The 22,177-nt window shown below is 39.4% G+C and overlaps 1 protein-coding gene across 14 annotated transcripts in view; it reads left to right on the top strand.

The window, feature by feature from the left end:
- Positions 1 to 22,177, top strand: part of cacna1ab (calcium channel, voltage-dependent, P/Q type, alpha 1A subunit, b) — a 201,441-nt gene that overhangs the window by 59,272 nt on the left and 119,992 nt on the right. The window lies entirely within an intron of this gene.

The raw sequence follows: 22,177 nt of genomic DNA on the forward strand, positions 1-22,177 counted from the left end.
AACATTGAACAGCCCCCCGGAAACCTTGGTTCGTTTGGTCATATGTGAACACAGCAATGGCACTCAGATGCGGGACAAAACAAGCAGGTCGAGATCGCCAAAAATAGGTGGTCCCAGCTCACTTCCATTCGAACCCTGTAGCGGTTCTTTTGCAGTGAAGAACACAATCGCCCCAGCAACCAACACAACTGACTCATAACTGTGGCTCACACTGTAGTAATGCGAGCAGTAGTGAGCTCGGTTGACAACTGTGCAGTCAAAACAGTAGAAGAAGAAAAGAAGAAGGAGAAGAAGAATCAACCACAGCAGCAGAAGAAGAGAAGACTTAACAACTGAGGAAAATGAGTCGTGGGCTCACATGGAGCAGTAGAGAAATAAAGTGATTTATCAAAGTGCCTTAATGCAGTTAGGACTCTTAAAAACTTAACGCTATAACGCAAACTTGCCACACAAGTTGTTGATGCTTCATGGCTGTTCTTGAATGCAGATAAGGAAACTCCCCGCCTTCCCAATATGATTTCTGACCAACAAGAGAAAATAATCTATCCCATGTGGCATTTGTTGGTCCGCGACAAACTTTTGCCATGTGAACACAAATTAACCAAGTGACAATTGCTACTATTTTAACATTTTTGCCCATGAATCGGAACAAAGCAAATGAGCCACAGGTATGAATACACCCTAAGTAACTAAATAAAGAAACCAAGTAGAAAGATTTGTTTTATGACAGAATATTGGAGGAGCTACAAAAACAATCTGGAAAAGACTGAGTTTTTCTGGGATAAAGACTGTTTCCCACGAGCACTTGCACCCACTGTCATGAGGACATAGCTATTACTTGAAGCAAATGAAAGGAGAGCAGATATTCTTTTTAACACTACTTTTCCTAGTTCAACACAACTGTTTACTGGATACTAAGTAAAAAGTTCATGCATTCATAATAGTAACATAACTATTGTTCTAAACATGGCAACAAGTAAACTTTGTAGTAGAGTAGTTTAGTAGCCAGCTTTATTTAGCACCACTCACAGCCCAGGGCTCTGAGACGTGTATGTAACATGTAACGTTAGTGAACTCTGGTTATGCTCCACTAGTGCTTATCTGCCAAGTCCAACCTGTCCAAGCAGAGAAAACATAAGCTCACTCTTCATTTTATTGATAGACTCTCACGTTTCCAGTGCAGCTCCAGTGCCTGCCATTACTAAAAAATAACTTCAAGAAATAAATTTCAGCAGAGGAAAACACAGATCTCTCTTCTCACCGCTAAACTCTGTCGGCTGGCATGGCGACGTAATAGGGACTACGTGCCGTGAAGTAATTCTGCCCACTGGAAAAATTAAAAATAGCATCTGTACTTAACGTATTTTGGCGCTGATAATCTCATTTTGAATAGTAGATTATGATCAGGTATATACTTGAAGTAAAACTTTTTCAAGATCACTCATAAAGTCTTCACAGGGACTTTAATTTGTGCGTCAGGTTAGCAGGTAGGGGTGGGCGATACAGCTTTAAAATTACATCACAATATTTTAAGAAAATTTGTGATAACGATATTTATGCTGATATGGGGAAAAAAACAAACAAGTTATTATTAGTGGTTGCTGCTTCTGAATGACAGCATTTTTATTTCGCACACAGTATGGAAGCTCACGCTTTATGTGTGAATTAGGGGCAAAGCTGATATAGGGTTCAGACATTCGGCTCGACCACACGTCCGTCTTAGAGGCAAAAAATCCACAGATAATAACGCAGCTTCCACATCCTTCTCACGTGTCTTCATAGCCTGGTTGTATTCTGCCTTGTGTTTCACCTTTAGGTAGTGGAACATGTTTGTGGTGTCGCCACACTTTGCGGTGAAAGTTCTCCTGCATATTTCCTGCATGTCTGATCTTTGGTCAGCCAGACCACCTCTACATCACTGAGGTAGCTTCTCTTTTAGACACTTAATCCTCATGTGAGGACGAAGTTGATGCTGCCATGCTACTTTCACTCTCAGCCATAATTGTTTTGTATACAGCAAGGAGCGTCAGATGTCATTGTGTCTCTGCACTGTAAATATCACGAAATGGCAAGTTTATATTTAAAAAAAATGTAAACCGGTATTATTGTAAATGGTATGATATGGCACACCCCTATTAGCAAGTATAACATCCATCTATCGTTGAGAAAAAAAATGCTTCACAGCATCCTAAATGAAAAATGCAGGAATGGACAGGAAAACTAAAGATCAAATATAGCTTTTAAAGATCAGTTGTTGTGCAAAGACACTCAGTTTAGATTTGGATCCATAAACATCAGATATCTTTTCCTTCATCAGCGTTTCCTGCTAAGAGTCTGTGGGTGTTTTTACACGTCTGATTGTGAGTTTGCATAATTGTGTTTGTGTAGGTGTGTGTATGCGCTTTGTGTGTGTGTGTGTGTGTGTGTGTGTGTGTGTGTGTGTGTGTGTGTGTGTGTGTGTGTGTGTGTGTGCCGGTGGAAGCAAGAGTCAGGTGGATGCAGTCTGTTTCCAAATCAGATCCTGGTGTGATTCACTGGGCTGATGAGTCACTACAGCAGCACGAGCACAACCAGCCTTATCTCCAATACTCCCCCCTAACACGTGCACACACACACACACACACACACACACACACACACACACACACACACACACACACACACACACACACACACACACACACACACACACACACACACACACACACACACACACACTCCTATATGCTATGGCTACCTGTGTTTTGGCTGTGCATATATTGAGGGTGTGTTTTCATACTGTGTACTGCTTGTTCCTGTGTCTTTGTGTGTGTGTGTGTGCGTGTGTTTGAGTGTGTGTGTGCGTGTGTGAGTGTACTAAATAATGGGATAGCGCTCCGTTCTGCAGATGTGATTCAGTGACTAATGTAGAAGCTGCTGATGTCATGTGTTTGTGTCTCCTCACTGCTGAACTCCTCATTTCCTGGGCATTCATCATTTATCAGCTCATCACACACACACACGCACGCACACCCACACACACAGACACTCACAGGAGCATGTGTACACTCATTATCCACACAAGCCTATAGTTGCTGTAAAAAATACAGGACATAAGCTTTTGACACATCAGGACAAGTTGCTTTTATTGAAGGAAATCTACAGAAGAGAGGAGAGAGCGATGAAGAGACGTGTGACTCAACGAAGCAGCAAATAAGGAGTGACTGAGAAAGTGTGAAATCCAGCTAGGAACAGTAGTACTACTTCTACTGGTAACATGCCTCCCTGGTTTCAGACGGCTGATTATAACTGGGTCATTTTAATCAAAGAGCCCGTCATGGATCTTCAACGAGCTGCAGTTTACATGTGTAGTTGGGCTGAATTTGGATCAGCTGTAGTTGTAAAGATAGATGATGTGCCTCCATGTTCTCAAAATAGCTCTTAAAGGGGAAGTTCTTTTCTTTTTTTTAATGAGGTTGTGTGAGGTACTTGTCAGTGGTTACTGTGTTGCTCAAAGGGGTAGATTTCAGCCTTGGTGGATTATCAGGGCAGATTTTTGGATTACATTAACTGTGTCTGTACTTTTTTTTGTATAGATTGTGGATGTTTGTCAACCTTTGTTATCTTATTCACTACAGATACCAAAGTACATAAAATGAACAAAGTAGGCTGATGATCTACTAACAGTGACATGCACAACTTTATCCAAAGAGGACACTTCTTGGTTGAGATGTGGCTCAGGAAAGGGTAAGAAATACACCCTGTCACCCAGCCTTTCAGGATACCTTGTGCCGGAGTTCCAAGTCCCCCATGAACACCTTTTGGCCATTTCTATACTTAAAATCTCATAAAAGCCTCATAAAACCAAACAAAACTGACTTTCAGCGTGCACTTTAATGGAAGTACAGACATAGAATGTCTGAGTTGATGGGAATGGCTATACTCACTGTGATTGGCTAAGTCCCAGGTCAATCGGTCTGTTAAATCTGCCAAAGAATGTAATATTGAAAGAAGTGTAATACTTAAAACTCTCAATTTTGACAGACAGTTTCATACTCTACTTTAGAAAAGAATAGAAAAGAACTTTATTGTCATTGTAACAAGTACAACAAAATTGAAGTCACAGCAGCAAAGAAAACAAAAGCAAGAAAGTGTATAGAAAGTGCAAAAAGATCCATAAGAAATATATGATGACAGCTTGTCCACCATTGTCCAGTTCAGCCAGCCTCCACCTCCACAAGGTCCAGGACTGAGCTTCTTCAGTCATGCTCCATCTCTGTCTTCTGGATCCTGTCTGCTCGCAGCAGGTGAAGCTCTTCCAATGTGGCGTTGGTATCTGATGTTAGCTCCGTTGGCCATGTCTGTGAATAGCATGATGCTACTCTGCCCCCTGGTATTCCCTCTGTTGCTAGGTTAGCATGGCTAGCTTGTCCATCTTATTTTCGGAAAGATCTTACGTTCCCCACAACGATGGATGGAAGGACAGGTCCATGTCGTCACTTCCTAGCTCACACCTGAGAACCAGCACTTCATTTTCACCTTCTTCTCCTCACTTTGTGGGAAGACATCAGGCCTTGCACCAGTTAGCATTGACATGCGACAGGCTGCTAACAGCTGAGTTCACATGTAAACTATGCAGCCATGGTTACATGTAGGATCTCCAGACAAACACAGGAGCAAAAGTAGTAAAAATATTGCTGAAGCCACATAAAGTTTGGTGTCCATGACCAACAAATGAGTCATACTAAGTAATGATCCACTCCAAATACAAAGATTACGAAAAAGAGACGAAAAAAAATTACAAGAAATGAACAAAGAAGAGAGAGCTGCTGCAAAAGGCAGCCATAGCCAACAGGGCGGTGCCTAGAAACTAAAATATTAAATACCAAGGTGTAAAAAAATTGTTTTAAGTCTCATGAGATACCAGTCATAACTATTTCTCCACTTCTTTTGGTGATAGGGGATCTAAGAACATCAGCTCCTTTTTCACTAAATCAGTCACTGCAAATGGAGTAGATTTTTACTTATTTATCCACTTTCAAAGATACAGTTTGTAAATTAAAAAAAGAGTTCATATTGTGGGTTGAAATTGTTTTGCTTGAATGGAGTTTTATACTGTGGCCCTAAGAGCTCACAGTGCTGCCTCTGAAAACACATGCAAAAAGACAAAACACAAGTAAATTGAGGAAACATCTCCATCAATTTGACAACATATGCACAGCATTTAGAAAATGTGCTGCAAAGACCAAAACACAGCACTATAGAAAAATGCACTGCACTAGAGGACACTTAAAAGTGATGCACATCTCCCGACAGGCTGGTTGTTGATACAGATTTTTATTCACAACTCTTTTATGTTTTTTCTTCTGTCGGTTTTGTTGTAAAATGAAGTGAAAAGTATGTGTTTTTGATCAATTTAACACTGTATTAGAGTATGTGTAATAGAGCTGTGACTAAAAATCTGCAGCAATAACAGGTGTGTTGGGGCATGTGCATCACTTTTAAGTGTCCTCTGAAAACACTTCCATTGTGTTGCAGTGTATTGGCAAAGCATTGTTTTCTAAATGCTGCGCACATCTTGTCAAATTGATGATGTTTTCTTAATTTTCTTGTGTTTTGTCTTTTTGCAAGTGTTTTCTTAAGTTGAAGGGCTGTGAGCTCTCGGGGCCTCCGCAGTTTTAGTAGTAAATTCGGGGAAAGACTTGAGATGAAGATAAGGTCCCGAAGAGACGTTTATCAAATGACTCAAGAAACAAAAACCTGACAGCTCTGCAGAAGCCCAGAATACAACCACGACAATGTTTGTGAATGTTCCTCATTAAATATTCAAGGAGCAGGTTTGGTTATGTTTAGAGAAATGGAGCCTTGTTTTGGGAGAAAAGGTCGAAAAAGACGAGGAACAGCTGGTATGAGAGAGAGAAAAAACCTGAGGCAAAAAATGTTTCCAGATTTTTTTTACCAGCCAAAGCTTTCACTTTTTGAGGAGGTGCATGGTATTGGATAAAACTTCACAGCAATATCAAAAGATTTGTTTGAGAATTAATCACAGTAAATGAAGAAAATAAGGTGGTAGCATGGTGTGTTTGAGGTCATATGACAGATATTGCACGTCTAGCTGGTCCAGCTCTCATCTACAGTTGAATGAACTTAGGCTGATGTGTAGTATTATATGCTGCCACATCACAGAGACCTACTCAGCTGTATCATTTATGCTACATTAGCACAAAAAACTGTAGCCATGAACAGTGTTGTAAACTCGGTGTAATTATTGTGTTTACCACAGTCACAAGGCGTAATCCATCATTAACTCTGAGTGTAAGCAGGTTCCAGATCAGTAGTTTTGTTGGATCTCAACTTTTCATCCATATTTAGTTCAACCTATGTGTCAGACTATCAGAGCTTAATTACAGAGGGTTTTTTGTGTTTTTAAATTTGAATCAGCATTTATGTGAGTTTATTAATCTCATTAAGCTGGAGCTGCAGTTAAGACAGTGTGTGTTCAGTGTGTCAGCCCCTCTGATAAATTCTTCTTATGTCCCCAGTTAAAAATTTGTCGTGAATGAACACGGGGCCCTCAGAGTGTTTCATCTTCTGCAGAGATTACACTAAATGTGTTAGCATGTGCCAGTGTGTGTGTGGATGAGTAGGTTTGTGTGTTCAGCCAGTGACAAGTGGAGAGTGGAGGATGGGGGTCGATCAGAGATTTGTGGCTAAGGTGAGTGTGTGTGTGTGTGTGTGTGTGTGTGTGTGTGTGTGTGTGTGTGTGTGTGTGTGTGTGTGTGTGTGTGTGTGTGTGTGTGTGTGTGTGTGTGTGTGTGTGTGTGTGTGTGAGTGAAGAGACAGAATACTCGGTCATCAGTTCTCCTGACAGTTTTACGGCTGCTGAGCTAGCAGGCTGCAGTGGGATGTTAGTTAGCCCACCTCTTCACACATCAGACCTGTGTGTGTCTGTGTGTGTGTGTGTGTGTGTGTGTGTGTGTGTGTGTGTGTGTGTGTGTGTGTGTGTGTGTGTGTGTGTGTGTGTGTGTGTGTGTGTGTGTGTGTGTGTGTGTGTGTGTGTGTGTGTGTGTGTTTGTGTTTGTGTGCCTGTGCCTGTATGTTTGCTTCACTATGTTGAATGCTGACCCTCGGCGCACAGCTCCATTGATGTTCCATCTGATCTCATTGACTCTGACTCACCTGGTCGACCTGTAGCCCTGAACATCTTCTTACGTACAGTACATGTTTATCTGTGCATCAATGTGTTTTTTTTTGAGAGGTCATAAACATAGATTTGGCTAGCTGTTGAATTTTCCCTCAAATCCCTGGGTAACCAAGGCTTATGAGTTTACCTTTGGGGCTGAAAATGTCATTATTAACTCACAACTGGGATGTCATAACATTTAAAAAAAAAAAAACGTTCAGACTGAAAAGCGTATTTTTGTACTTTTGTTTGCTCATTCTCTTCTGAAAAACCAAGGTGCAGTAAAACCAAGCTATATCCTGAGGTTAAAAAATAACACACATAAGCTATCTCGGTTCATTAGTGAACCATCCAAAGTAATCTAATGGTATTTAAACTTATTGGAATGCGTTCATCTTAGGTGTGTGGAAGTGGGATTCTGTGGTGAAATCTAGCATCAAGATTTTAAGTTGAAACATTCCCATGTTCACCCCTTTTGTTGGTGAAGCAACAGTGGCTTGGGACAAGAAGCTCCTAAAATGCATGCTAAGTTTGAGTTTTTAATAAGACATTTTCAAGTTTTACAATTAAAAGCATCAATAAAATTCTGGGTGTCCTGATCCCAATCACAAGTATTGAATCAGGGCGTATTTTTTCTTTTTCTAGTTGAACTTGGATCGGTGTTTTAGCTGATTTTATGACCAGATTATTCACGTCAGCTAGAACTTAGCAAGAATTGCTGCTGAATGCAAATGTGTCAGCATAACTGAGTGCTCTATTTGCGCCCAACCTCATAAAGTTGATGATAAAATAATAAAATAACATATGGTACAGTGATGTGGAACAACAGCCTCACTTAGCCAACCAAGACACATAACATCTGCTTCACAGCATCCTATGGTAACTCTCCAGGGACATACAGTTACAAGAGGCAAAAACACTCACAAGAAATTGTGTTACCTTGGAATCAACCCCGCAGCTTCAATGTCAGCAGTGTTAAAATAGGTCAAGCTAGAACATGAAAACAGTCCAAAAGCCAAGCGTGAATACATTTGTGTGCTGTGATCTTTTTGGAGGCATTTGATACGACCAAAACACCCAAAACAACATGCAGTGGGAAGTCAGTAACAGAAGAAAGGCTTGCACTGCTGTTACTTGCAGCTAAAAGAACAAATACGTATCAACAGAGTAAGTATCCAAAAAAGCTCTAATAAAACAGTGGAACGCAGGCTCATGCCATCTCCATGGTGTGTCCTGCTGTTCAGACACTTGGTTTCACTTCCTGCCTCACTGGAGCCATACAGCACAGTCTGTGACATCATGTGAAGTGATTTAAACATGATGTAATTAGCTTGTTAGACTTTGTCTCAGTCTTTGCTGAACCTCGTGGTACACTGGATCCTCCATTTTTTACTTTCAAGTTTGTGATCATTCAGGTCGGTTGAGGTTGCAATCTGGTTAGTGACAAACTAAACGTAATAATAAGAGAAAAAACCTCAGATAGTCGCGGTTTGTCTAATATTTACACTTGTAATCTCGCACTGCCTTGTGAGAGTTACGTTCAGGGCAGCCTCGGATATGTGCATGCTGCATTGCATGCACACAAGTTGAGGAGGCTCATACAATAAAGCACGTAAAATTGATTAGAATACTAAAACATCAAAACTAGCTAGACTAAGTCAAATGGAGTTAATAAGCTCAAGACATATTTCAGCTATTATTTATTTTACTATTGATTTTTGCTGAAACACACAGTGTGCAGCTTCCTCCATACTTTTTTTTTTAAGTTAAGTTTTTCTCTGCAAACCCAAGTATCAGATCGGGACTTGGTATCTGCAGATTTTAGTACAAAATTGGATCAGTATTGGGTACCAACAGTGCTGATTAGGGCATTCCTGAAAACAAAAACATTATTTTTTTCTGATTTATCTTCTTCATTTTACAACTAGTGGATTCTGCGTGGCCAGCCACCAAATTATGACAGAATGAAATACTTCCTTGTATAATTTTAGAGCTCATATTTTTCAATATATATATGTATACATACACTTTTAGTAGGGTTGAAAATTTGTGCGAAGGTTTGGAATCTGACAGTAACTCAGAGTATGGAGCAGTCTTTCTGGCTCTAAACCTGACCTACCACCAGCCTCTGAGGGCGGAGATGTTCAGCTCCTCATGATGCCATTTAGACAATCTACTTGGTATTTTCAAGTCAACTGTTTAGCTGGTGGCTCACTGAGCATGCTTCAGGCTCTCTGTCTCACACACACAACACACTGCAGCTGCTTCAGCAGCACTAAAACAAAGATGGTTTGCGTAGCTGCGTGTGTGTGTGTGTGCGTGTGTGTGTGTGTGTGTGTGTGTGTGTGTGTGTGTGTGTGTGTGTGTGTGTGTGTGTGTGTATGTGTGTGTGTGCCTCTCCTTGTCTGCTGACAGTAAGACAGTAACCTACTTTTATGGAGCCCACTCACTCAGAATGATAAAAATACTGCATTTCTCCCTCCTCCTCCTCCTCCTCCTCCTCTTCCTCCTCCTCCTCTCTGTTTGTCTTTACTTACATCTTCTCTTCCACCCCTCTCTCTTCTACCCCCCTCCTCCTTCCTGCCTTTTTACCAAGCAACAACCCGTGGACCTAAGATATGAAGCATATACAGAAGTGCTAAACACTGCATTGAGTGTCCGCTTGAGGCGTACTGCAGAAACACTGAAAAGCACATACACAGCCATTTAGACCTCACAGCAGAAATGAACATGTTTGCAGCCTGGATCAAAAAATGGCCAGAATTTCCATTGAGTTTACCAACGTATTCCCTCACTCATTTTCTGTCATTCCCTTTATTTCTCTGACTTACTCCAGCCATCAGCCAGGCTGATTTTAGGGGCTGTGATCGAGAGAGTGAAAGAAAAGGGAAGTGAAGGGAGTAGGGCATGAAAAAAGAGAAAAAAAGACAAAGTTAAAAAAAAACAATTTATGATATGAGTATCTTCCAGCACATGTATTGAGGTTAAGAGGAATGAAAGAGGCTGGCTTTTACTCAGGATGGCGTGAGGATCAGGACTTGAGGAAGAAGGAAGACGAGTTGTGTTTCACTTCCTACTGCCTTGTTGGCCATAATTCCCTGAGACTTATATAGTTGTCTGTCTAAAGCCAGTGGCTGTCTGGATTTCTCCAATGCAAACCCAACCCAGACAATATTAGGTGGTCAGTGATGTGCTGGAGACAAAGATGCAGCTCTAAGTATTTCTTTTAAAATTGTGATTGATAACATAGAACATTTGTGGGATTAGAAACTTAAAATGTGCTTACATTTCTGTTGGTATCATAAAAACTAAAGTATTAAATAATTATCACAGAAGCAGAGCAGTAAGAAACTGAGTGATTTTTTTTTGGTGGTTGTTCATGTTGAAGTCAATAATGGTAGCTGGATGTTATCACTCTCAAACCCAGTTTTCAGATTTGTCACTTTCTTTGCCACAATCATCACTTTATTTTTGTATTAACTCTTCTAATTCTTGCCTTTTCTTCTTCATTCCTTCTTTATTTGTTAGTCTTAGTTTCCCTCTGTTAGGTTTTGACAGCTTTGATGAGATTATTACTAAATCAACAAACACAAAAAGTATGATTCTGATTGAGACAAACACAAACACAAGAGACATTAAAAAAAGCAGAGTAGGAAAAAGTTGAGGCAAGAAAGTAAACTTTTGTGTCCTCTGCGTCGGTAAACTCAGCAGCCACCACATTTAATAATTCAGAAGAAGACTAGATTGTTAAAATAGAACAGGACTCCAGATGAGGGCTGACCTACAAAGACGCTGCTCCAGCACGATTACCTGCCAGGGTAAGAACCAGAAGAAAACTGTTGACTGCAAAGTCAGATCAACTTCTGATTAAATCCCTCACTGAGACATTTTGTCAGGAAAGCTGCTGTTTGTACCCTAAGATCCTGATTTTTCAATCACTAAATGGATTTAATTTTCATCTTTTGTTGCACCTTGCAGGTTCCTCCTTTTATTTTTTTCCATGTTTTCTTCTTTTAGTTACTTGTATGATTTCCGTCTTATTTTTTTCCTGGTATAATCTCAATATCTCTGCTGACAAAATGACCCCATTACAGCCATAATTTAAATCTAATCTACTTTAATGTCAACTAATCAAGCCTGGTTTCAGCCTTGTGCTTTAAATTAACAAATTAAAACAAACACACAGAGAAAAACAGATCAAGCAGGACATTTGGGTTTTTAGTATGAAGATAAGTTTAAACTATCTGCAAGGAATGGGAGAAGCCCCGCACAAGATATGGACTCTGTTTGTGTGTGTGTGTGTTTGTGTGTGTGTGTGTGTGTGTGTGTGTGTGTGTGTGTGTGTGTGTGTGTGTGTGTGTGTGTGTGTGTGTGTGTGTGTGTGTGTGTGTATGTGTGTGTGTGTGTGTGTATGTATGTATGTGTGTGTGTCTGTGTGTGTGTGTCTGTGTGTGTTCACTCTTTACAAATGAGCATCTTTCCTTGAGTTACATCACTGAAGATGCTGCAAGATATTGCCTCTGTGTGTGTTTGTGTGTGTGCGTCAGTGTGTGTATTTGTGCATGCATACACTCGTGTGTTTGTGTGTGTGTGTATGAATTTTAATTTTTGTTCCAGCATTCAGTCGTCCTTAGGGCTTTGATTTTGTAGAAATGGCGGATACAATAGCTCAGCTCTCTCTTACTGTGTGCGTGTGTGTGTGTTTACAAAATCTCTGCACGTCTCATGACTACCTCTCAAAGTTGCAGAGCATGTATTCTCTGAATAAATAAATAAATAAATAAATAAATTTTTTCCTCAAATTTACAAAAGAGCTTAGGTCAGGGTAGGGAGGGAGGGAGACACTCTTGTATCTCTCACATGTTTATATATAGATATTTATAGAGGAAAGCAGTTGAACAGGAAAAGGAGGAGCACGGGGAGTGGAGTCAGAGGAGGTAGAGGAGGAGAGAAGTTTCAAGATGGCTGATTAAGAAGAGGGAGGACAGAAAGGGATGTGGAGTGATTTTGAGGAGTGTCCAACCTGCAGCTGGAGATGAGGAGGAGGGGGGCGTTGAAGAGAGTAGGAGAGAAGGGAGAAGCAATGAAACTTATGCATGTGGGAGAATCTACATTCTTGCCACAGTTGCAGAAGCCATGATTTGCATTAAAAACAAAAAAACAAAACAGAAACCCATCAAAATAAATGAATCAAAGTCTTATTTCAGGTACTGATTACTCTCTTGCTTCTGCTTGTATGTAACATAGAAAATATAGTGTGTTATGCTAATAAGCTATCGGCACCTTGTGTTTAAATGCCCAGAGCAGCTTTGCATATTTGACAGAGTTCTTAAAAAAAAAAAAATACTCAGAGTAGAAGAGATCCTGACGTCTTATTTGTGTTTTTTTCTACCTTGGTGTCCAGTCAGATAAAGAAGAGCAGATCTGACAGTATTTTACTTCACAGCAAAAATGAGGGTTAAGCTAAGGACAAGTGAGTCTGAGGTTGCCTAGCAACAGGGATAGAATTGGTGAGAGCTACTCTTTTTCTTAAATTATAGACTTCAACAGAAAAAAATGCACCTCCTCATGTTCTGCGACCTGCAAAAAGAGCTCTGGGCAAAGTGTGTAACTTTTAGGCTGTTTGTGATCAGCTCTTTTATTCAAAGTGTCTCTTACTTTTATACAGACAAAAATATAAGAACACTTGGCAGATGTAGAAATTTCATTTGATTTTAAAAAACTTATAAAATTAATGAAATATCTTCATCATGTTTTTTATTCTATAGAAACAGAGCCCTCGTAAGGAGATTTCGGTCATTTTCCTTATAAAAACAAAAACTTGGGCTTGAGTCGCAGAATGCAAATTCTTCACCTAATTTTAAGCTAACTCTAAAAATGCTGAATAAATTTCCACAAAATTGATCAACTACTTGACATTTGTTTACTTTTGTGCAGTTTTTCATGTCAGCAACAAAGCTTGCTTTGTCCTCTTACACTTATTGAATACCACTTGACACAAACATTTGATTTATTTCATATTTAAAAAAATCATCTCTTTAATTTCAGAGAGTTCAGTATAAACTCTTTAACACATGAACATTTGCAGACAAGTAAACGATTTGATCACGTGTGATTTGGCATTTTTTAATCAATGATCTGACATTGGGATGGCAAGAAATGCTCACACAATTGTGGAATGCTACTTTAAAGTTTGTCTGTCTATCAGTATTGAAATTAGGTTTTAACCAACTATTTTCTCTGTCTCACAGCTCCTGGGTTCCAGGTTTTTGGGACAGTGAGAAGTGAAGAGCTTAAAACCAATGTTTGCTAATGGTCAGTCACGATAGAAGTGGGGATATATTAAATATACTCTATATACCACAGGTTGTTGCACATGAGATGAATGAAATTACTTTATTTCGACTATTGCCTACAAATTGTCACGTAAATGTTTTAAGACGTTAATATGTATCTCTCTTGCATTTCACTTCCTTCACTCTCTGCTGGTGCTCCTGTCACAGCAAGCAGCTCTCCCCCGCCCACCCAGAAAACTCTCCTGCACATACGTGTTTTTGTATTAGTTGGTTGTAGGTTTAGGGTTTGCATATGCAGATTTTGAGGAATCCAAATGAAGGGTCTCCTTAAGTTTTTAAACTGGTGTCAATTTATGCTTCAAGAAAGCAGAAATCAGAGTATGGGGATGTATATCCTCTATTGCAATGCAGCTCAAAAAATATCAAGGTAATGGTTTTAGGCCATACTGTGCAGCCCTATGTCACAATATGATGGGGCAGACAGCAGCACTCTTCAGACGAGGGTTTTCACATTTGATTTTTGAATGGATGCATCTCATTTAGCAGACACAATAATGGGTCTGTTGATCCTTTAACCCTTTTTTCATCAGTGTTGGCTCTAGATTTTTCTTTGCATTAAGCCCCAACTTGTTTAATAGATGTGACTCAGTCAAATGCAGATGAGTAAAACTACAGAGCTAAAGCCAAAGCTGAAGGATTCATCTGACTGACTGCATTTAACTCTGCATGTTTGAAGAGAGGATGTGAGGGGAGAGAAAGAGAGCAGGAGAAAGAGTGCTTGGGTCACTGCCATAAAGGACCTGACTCTTGCTGAGTCGAGTGCTACACAGTTTCATTTATTTGATAAAGCTTCATTTGGTGTGATTTAAAATCTCCCCCTCATCAGACTCGGCTCCCCTAAAGCACAGCCTCAGCGCCACACCAAACTGCCTCATCAGCTCAAAAGACACACACACACACACACACACACACACACACACACACACACACACACACACACACACACACACACACACACACACACACACACACACACACACACACACACACACACACACACAAAAGCAAGCAAGCAGGTACACAAGGACATTTTTCACAAATGACTGAGACGGTGGCATATTTAAAAAGTTGTGGGTGGATTTGTGTTGCCTTAGGTTTGTAGTGTGTAAACAGAAGAAGGAATTTTAACTGGAACAGTATTTTATTGTCTTCATTGAAGAAATAAGGGCTGAACGATTTTGGAAAACAATGTAATTGTGATTATTTTGGACCAATATTGTGACTGCAATTTAGCTTGCAACTTTTTGAGGGGGTTTATCTTCTGCATTATTCTCTAAACACACGCAATACATCATTATACATGTAGGGCTGTCACTTTAATACTTACTTAGATTAATTCATTACACTGCAAATTAATGCGTTAAAGAAATTAATGCGTTAAAGAAATTAACGCGATTAATTCATTCGTTGCCAGCCATTTCAGCGCATCTTGAAGGATCTTTCGAGCATGCGCTGCCTGAACTTTTCTGACTTGCAGCATCTCGCTGTGTCACTCTCATCTCACATTTTCTCCTCATATCCATGTTGAGCTCTCATCCAAAGGGCGCACCGCTCTCACGCACAGTAGTTTACAAGCATGATTTTGATTGACAAGCTCCGCCAGACCCCGCCTCCTCCTGCTGAAAACATCATTTACCTCTATAGACGCAGTAAACGGTTGCACAACGTCAGTGGCAGTGAATACGGAAATCTTAATATTGGCCAGTTATAAAAAAATTTAGATTTACACATCTTCTCTTCATCCTGTATTCATTTGAGTAGCCATGCACTACAATTTTGTAATATCCTAGAATTAAAATTCTTTATTTGGAAACCTTCAGCAAATATGAGATTAAAATGTGATTAAATTGATTAAGTATTTAAAAATCCTGTAATTAATTTGTTTGTTTGTTTTTTTTTTTGATCACATGACAGCACTAGTAATATGACCAACACAACCAAGGATACTGTCACATATAAACAATTCTGTCCTGCACTTTTTATTTGAAAGAAAAAAAGGAACTCTGAAATTTTTCTGACCTCCAGTTGTTGGTTAGAGTCACAGACCGTACACATTAAAGTGAACAAAGGGTATCGCTCTGCTACCCACAATCATTCTACTGTATGGATTTCCCTAGCTCACAGGTTTTTTGCCAGAAAAAACAGCAAGTTGACTTTCGCTGGTTTTTAGAAACGAGAACAAGTTACTTTATTTCCTCCAGGTCTGTGTTGTTGTTTCTTAATTGCAGCCTATGTGATTTGAAAATTGCTGTCAAATATATTACGATGTTGGTTTCAATTCGATTGATTTAATTTGATCAGCCCTAGTTGAAAATAATTCACCACAGTGGTAAACACTGAGCATGAATGCAAGGACAGGAAGCAGATGAACATGAGGCAGAGGTGTGGAGATACTTGTGTTTTACACTCAAGTTGGCGTCTCTTCTGCAGTGACCTCTCTTACCTTCTCGACACAGTCAACAGAGCCTCCAAAGCTGCATGTTGTGAAAAAGCAAAACCACTGAAATACAAACCATTGCCTTTACCCATCTATCAAGCTTTAGGTAAGAGAGGTGGAAGAGAAGAGCTTAGAGAGATGAAGTGGAGAAAGGTTTCATTTAAGAATCAAAAGATGTAAATATAAAAAAACTCCACAGTTGAATATTTGCGTGCCTTCTCTTCTAACGTTTGGTCGTCACAGCTGAGCTCATGTGATGAACAACGTTTAATCAACAAATATTGCAGCCAGCTGTTTCTTTAGCTGCATTTAGCAGAAAATGCCCCCAAACTTTATAATTTTATGGACACAGTTTTGTTGCAGCAGTTGTCACTATTTTGCGATGTTGTGATGTTGTGTTGTGTGTTTTTTCTGTTGCTGTTTCAGAAACTATCTGGTCAGATTGATTTTTGCAAGGCATATTTTCTTGATTATGAAGTCCCATGAGTTTTCAGTCCCAAATTATCTTTTGTAGAGCTACAACCAGATTTTTTTGAACAGCTTCAATAGTAAGTTACAGGGGGTAGCAATTTGTTGTCATATAACGCAGATGAAGCCTCACTGAGATAAAAAATCTCTTTTACAAGAGAGTCATCAAGTCAACATAATCTGGGTCACATGACACAAAGTCGTTCCTCCTGATCCACCTTTTTTCAGTGCCTTCAGTCCGCCTTTAAAAACAAAAAAAGGAAAAGCTCTCTCAGACCCAGATTCTATGCTGCAGAAGAAAATGAACAGGTCCTCATGATCCATCCATCCATCCATCCATCCATCCATCCATCCATCCATCCATCCATCCATCCATCCATCCATCCATCCATCCCTCCTTCTCTCACTCTCTCATACACCCACTCATGCACACGTTCATGAGAAACGATGACAATGCTTTGATTTTTTCTTGGTTCAGCATCACATTGTGCAGACCTTGGTTCTATTTTTGGAGCAAAGTAGTTGTGTTTCTATTTATGGTAGTATGAGGTTTTCAATCTAGACATATCGGCTGTTTTAACCTCGTTTTCATCCCAACTCAGCGTCACTGACGCTTATTAAGGCTGACAATGAGACAAAAAAATTGGACAGATCTGGTCCTTAAAAATCAGGATTCATAATCAGGGCTCAGTGTTAAAGTTTGAAAATGAAACTGAAAATATTGTCTCCATTTTGATACCTTGACCATATCTGACATCCACATACCATCATACTGTTCCAGCTGCTCATACCAGGTGTGGTACCACGTTGTGTATAACTGGAAGTCATAAGAAACCATTTTTCCAGGTTGTATTTTTTTTTTTTTTTAATTAAAGAAGTTGGGCCAGTGAAAAGAGCAGGTAACAGAGGTAGTGGGGAGTCACATGTGGTGGGCACAGGGGCCACAGGATGGGAAAAAACCCAGACCATCACTTGAAGACTTTTGGGACCACTTGACTTAACCATCAGGGCAACTGGTGCCCCAGTATTTCCTGCACATTTAAGTATGAGCTCATATGCATACTTATCCCATAATGCACTGCCGCTCTTTGATCTTTACAATAGGAGAGATCGCCCGGCAGCCACTAGCAGGATACAAATGTACAAAATACATTCCTAGTGGTCAAAATTTTAATTCAGATATGTTCATAACTGAATAGTAATTACACAAATATTCATATATAAAAACATCAAAAGAAAAATAAACACTTAATTGACAGCGATATGTGTATACATGTTAGCTTAGCTATTGTAGCTTCAGCTGGGCATGCATTAAATTGTGATGAAGTAAAATAATTAAATGATGAATATACAGCCTTTTCAAGAAAAGCTGAGCCTGATTTACTCAAGAGCTAAAGACAGGATTATATGGTAAACAATGCCCAGCTGGTTTGTGTGGCTGCAGTTAGCAGAGCTAGCACTACCAGAGTTCAGTCCTCTTTACAGGTTAGTATGGACGTGGCTGTGCTGGTTACACAATACTCCCAATAAGAAGTTATATGTCAGATGAACCTGACACAGCCTAAAAACCACTGTATCCACAATTTATAGATCAAACACTGACAAATCTTACCTTGCTGTGAGATTTCTATTGATAGTCAGTATATTATATTTAATATATAACCATATTTTTTACCTTTAGTTGTTAAAGAATAAATATCATTAACCTGACATTATTCTTTTAAAGGTCTGTCCAAAACAACCATATATTTACTCTATTTTGTTGTTTTTTGATTGCTGTATGCAGCCGTTTTGAACATTGCCTTACATCTCTCTGTCTGTCTGTCTGTTTGTCTCCTTCCCCCCACTCGTCTCTCTCACTGTCTCTCTCTCTCTGTAATAACTTAATACACTTGCTGGCAGAGTTATAGTGTGTGTGTGCGTGTGTGTGTGTGTGTGTGTGTGTGTGTGTGTGTGTGTGTGTGTGTGTGTGTGTGTGTGTGTGTGTGTGTGTGTGTGTGCGCACTTGTTTGGGCAATGGCGCAACCAAATACTGCTGATGTAGGTATCCTCTTTTTCCCTGTGTGCTTGTGTAACCTGTGTATTCCAATGTGTTAGTCTTTATTTGCTGCTTGTACGTAACTGTGTGTGTGTGCCTACATGTGTGTCTGTGTGAATTTACTCAGTTCACCTATGCTTTTGTGTGCGTGTATGTGTATGTATGTCTGTGTTTGAGTGTATGTTTGCGTGTTTGTGTGTTTAATTGTTAGCTTTGAGCAGCCGTCTGCAGTGGAAAGAGGAGATAAAGAGTAAAAGGAGGAGGAGAGACAGTTCCTGTGTGTGTGTGTTTGTGTGGGTGCGTGCGTGCGTGCGTGCGTGCGTGTGTATGTGAGGTCAGTGTATTTGGCAGGGCAGGGCTTGTTTGTGGCCATCAGAAAGCCATTTTAATTAACGAGAGTGAAGCAGACATTTTTATTTTTTTGCAGTTTCAACAATATTACTGTTGCCAAGAATTTTTGCACTCTAATTACTTCCGATTCACTTGATATTTAAAAAAAGGAAAAGAAGAGAAGAGGTTGAAGTTGGAGACAGAAGAGAGAAAAGAGAGGAAGATACGATTTAGAGGAGGCCTGTGAGGGATTGAAAGAGGGGAGAAAGTAAGAGAAGAGAAGAAGAGGAGTAAGGGAACTGGAGAAAGGAAAGGATACAAATAATTGTTTAATAAATGAAAATGGCAAAAATAGGAGGAAGAGGAAGTGAACAAGTACAGACGTAATACAGAGAGAGGCTTTGATAAAGTGAAATAATAATTACTGATTGTAATAATAAAAATCTTCACAACAAAAAGGAGCCAGAAAAAGCAAAAAACCAAAGAGAAAGTAGGCAAAAGAGGAGAAAAAGTGAAAAATGTAATAATACATACCAGGAGGTGAAGAAAAGGCAGGAAACGAGACAGAGGGACACTCAAAAATACACACACAGAGGGAGTAACCTCCTGCTTTCAGCGGGTTGTTAGGCCATCAGTGTGTGTCTGCTGAATAATAGATGGTGAAGCGAGCTAACATGTATCCTGAAGACACACACACACACATTTCAACGCTGTGTCAGGTTACTGCAAATTAATTTGAAATGAAATCAAGCTTTTTTACTGTTTTTACTTTATCACTTAAAAATAAATGTGTTACAAAAGCTCCTTCTTATTATTTTATGCTTCAGAATGTACAGTGTCCTCACTGACTGCTAGCAGCATGCTAGCTGAAACAATCATAGGTTAAAGGCCGTTAACAAGTACATCTAGTTTAACTTGTAGCTGGAGTCTTAATTAATTTTGAAAAACATGTGTACTACAATGCACAAGCTTTGGTATGATATGTCAGAGTGCAGATAAGCCATGTATGGTTCTGGGGAGACCTGAGAGCGATGAGTCCAGTTTAAGCATGGATGGATGTGTTTGTGTATTGACTCATCAGACTTGTGTTGGTAGACTACTTTTAAAGTGCAGAATTTCCTCTTTACAGTGGCATTTTCTCCCAAGGTACAACAAAGAGAAAGAAACCAGCTGAAAAAAAGTTTCTCCAATGGCCTAAATATGTTTTTCAGATACTTCCTTTAAAGGGCAACTCCGTTTTTTTGACACCTGGACCTTATTTATAGGTGTGTGCATGCTCATATACTCACTCAGACAAACATCCTGCAGCTCGGAGTCCTTCAGAAGTTATTTAGATCTTACCGATTTTAGCCGCACTTTGCGGGGGCCACAGCAAGGGAGCTTCAGTGCGGGACATAATCTCTGCAAAATCGCTCATTTCGGCTGTGTTTTTTCATCCATTGCCAGTGTGAGTATATGAGCATGCACACACCTATAAATAAAGTCCAGGTGTCAAAAAAACAGAGTTGCCCTTTAAGTGTTGTGTTGCACCTGCTGGCTTTTGTAAAACTTAGCTCAGTCTGATGCACAAAGTACAACTTGACACATAATGCTGTTCAGGACTATAGTTTTTTTTAATCTAACTTAAAATTTACATTTTTTTCTTTAATCTAAAAAAAGCAGATGCAACATTATGATTGACAGCTCTGTTGACATACATGGCTTCTGCAGCATTCTGTACTGGATAATCAAAGTAGAGGCAGAAAAGCATGAGGAAACAGCCAACATCAACACAAGAGTCAGTTTACTTTCAATTTCAATTCAGAGCTGCTTCAGAGCTCTTAATGAGTAGAAATAAAGTGACGTTTCAGTCAGTGGTTAAGGAAGTCAAGAAACTCCAAAAAGAAAAGACGTCCAGAATTTCACAGCGAAATGACACTCACATATGTTCACTACACTGCTCCCACTTATTTGTCTGGTTAGGTTTTGCTCTTCACACTGACCTGTCTGATCCTCTCACATCAACCAGATGCCTCTTACCACCCCCCCAACACACACACACACACACACACACAAAAAAAGCACACACACAGATGCACACGCACACTCACACTGAAGTTGTCCTCTGGCCATAGTGTCAATGTCAGCATTCGACTCAGGAACATGCACAGACACACACACACACACACACACACACACACGCACACACACACACACACACACACACACACACATACAAAAAGGATAATGTTTGGCCAATTAGGCACAGGCTTGATCTGTCTGGATGTATCCAGTCATCTTCGCCCCTCCAGCAGTCATTACTCAGGCATCAACACACACACACACACACACACACACACACACACACACACACACACACACACACACACACACACACACACACACACACTACACACACACACACACACACACACACACACACACACACACACACACACACACACTTGACTTCATTAAGTGTTTCATGTAAAATGCTGGCTGCTCCACCATGTGTGTGTGTAGAGCTTCAAGTTTGCACAATCTAAATCATGGTTTTGTTTGCTCACACTGTTGCTTATCCATCCATTAGTTTTGGGGTTGTATATGCATCGGGATCTAAACAAATATTGTTTTATTTTATTTTATTTTAATTTTTTATGAACGGCTACATAAAGCAGTTAATAAAAAAAGGAAAATTAAAAGCTGATTCATACATTTTGATTTTACAAAATATCTGAAAATAAACAGATGAGTCACTTTGCTCTTTCCAGAAATATGAGAGTGCATAAGCAAGAAACACAAAAGTCATATCTGAACTGTTTTCACCTCTGACTCTCAGATGAATTACCAAGTTGACTGTAACATTAACATTAAGATTTATCTGTCTTTCTGTTTATGGTGTCAAAACTAAAGCTTTTAAATATTTATATTCTTTGAGATTGTTTTGGTTGGCCACTTTTGTCCATGTTAAGATATTTATTTTTTCGCTTTTTATATCCCAGTACTTTGCACATCATCCCAGTACTGTTTGGATCTTGTACTGTACTTATTTATATTTATCTAAATGTGTAAATAGTAATATTTTTCTACTTTTATGTATTTCTTCAAATTTCTAATTTCATATACTTATTGTATTACTATTCCATTTTTTTTGTTATTGCATTTATTGCACTTTTTGTGTGAGCTGCTGTGGCAAAAAAAAAAATCCTTCATGAGGGATCAATAAAAGGATATTCTATTCTATTCTATTCTATTCTATTCTATTCTATTCTATTCTATTCTATTCTATTCTATTCTATATACTGCTTACAAAGTTCTGCACAAAATGAATAAAACCCAAGTTGTCCCTGAAATGGTGCAAATGAATGGTAAATGAAAAATACCTGATTTTTGGTTTATTTAATCTA

The sequence above is a fragment of the Halichoeres trimaculatus genome, unplaced genomic scaffold, assembly GCF_033239565.1.
Source record: "Halichoeres trimaculatus isolate MK-OKI-2021-1 unplaced genomic scaffold, fHalTri1.1 fHalTri1_scaffold_2, whole genome shotgun sequence".
NCBI lineage: Eukaryota > Metazoa > Chordata > Actinopteri > Labriformes > Labridae > Halichoeres > Halichoeres trimaculatus.